Source organism: Cottoperca gobio, chromosome 4 (genome assembly GCF_900634415.1).
Source record: "Cottoperca gobio chromosome 4, fCotGob3.1, whole genome shotgun sequence".
Taxonomy (NCBI): domain Eukaryota; kingdom Metazoa; phylum Chordata; class Actinopteri; order Perciformes; family Bovichtidae; genus Cottoperca; species Cottoperca gobio.
Genome location: NC_041358.1, coordinates 22,999,492 through 23,001,173, shown reverse-complemented (window position 1 = coordinate 23,001,173; position 1,682 = coordinate 22,999,492).

Genomic DNA, 1,682 nt, shown 5'->3' with positions numbered 1-1,682 from the left:
GGTTGTGTCCATGAGTAATTATTACTAGCCTTTTCAATAACAGCGAGTGGAAGCTGATATTCTGTGTATATGAGAGAATCTGTTTCATGAGGTGCCTTATCCAAAGCTAATGTGGCTCAGATGATTGGACTGAACCATCAGGGCTGGCTGAGGGGTGCACCATGGATTATTATGGTCTGCACAAAGGAAAGTCAAAGAGCTCAGCCAATGTTGAATCAAATCAAATATAGTTTTGTACATTTTTTTCCAACACAATACATCTGCAGAAACACAGAAGTTCAGCATTTTTCAACCAACAACAGCAGTTTAGACTTTTGGTTAATGCAAAATGTCCTGAAAAGACACAGGGACCAAAGGTTTGTGTGTGTGTGTGTGTGTGTGTGTGTGTGTGTGTGAGGAAGGAAGGAGGTTGAAGGAGGGGGGCAGTCAGGTGAGAGAGCCAACAGAAATGTTCTCCACATCTGCAAGAGCAGCCCGGCTCAATACGAGACAGAATGTGGAAGTGGAGTGACAGCTTGGAGACGGAGAAAGAGCCGTGCCTTCATGTGAAGCCCTTGCTTCCTGACACATACTTACAGCAAAAGGTGTTTTGAAGCAGCACTTGTAGCCCCGCTCTTTTGTAACTCAGCGAGGCTGAGAACAGAGCTTGACTCGGAGCGTCGAGAAATAGCTACAAGAGAATTGAACATGAGAGAGCAAAGCTACTGTATGTCAAAGCATGGCTCAGGCACGGCGCCAATAACAGGGCATAGACGCTGCGAGAAGCTGCAACATAGCGAGGCGACAAACAACTGCTGCTTTACTTCATAATCTAGATAAGCTGACATAATACACGTCTCTAAACAAGGCAGAAGTTATCTAACTTGTTCAGATCTTGCTAGTCTAACAGGCCAGATGCCTTGTGTTGTTTACACTTCTGTTCTGATGATGGCTAAGGACTAGAAATGTGTCCCTTGGCCTTTTCTCATGCCTGGCCTCTCTTCCTCTTTCTGCAGAGATTATTCTGGTATTAAAAGCCTCCTACACATAAGAAAACACCTCCCCCCCCGAAACTAAACCGAAACTCTCTCAGGTTCACATGTGTCGCTTTGTTATCAACCTGATATAATGGTGTGTAACAGCCTCTGTCCACAGACACCACCATTACTTTTCATATTAAATTCTGTTTTGGCATTGAGCTACACAAAAGCATATCTGAAGTTGAATCTTAACAAAAGATATGGAAGCTTAAATCTAAATATTCTAAGGAGACAAACACAGATTGGGATTTTAAACATATTTGTATTATACAAATGGAACAACTGTGCTCCTTTAGTTCTGATGTTCTGGGGCTTCTTCTTGGAATACTTGGTGGAAACTTGAACCCATCTTGACATATTTGTACTAATTTACATTCATTTGTTCATGTTTTACTTTGTAGTAGTGATGTTTTTAATGGGGGCCCAATGCAACAGTCTGTCTCAATGCTTTTGGATTTCTCTGCCCTGTCTGTTGCTTTCAGCCCCAACCTCATTTGTTTCTTCTCAAAACATACATCTTTAAAAACAAGCAGCACATATACAGTTCAATATTTGTTTTAAGGCTCAGTTTACTCCTTAAACACCTGGGCACTGTGCTTTTCAGCAAATATTCTTCAAAAAGAAATAAATAGTGCATTTGTTGGGGAGTACTCACTTTTGAGG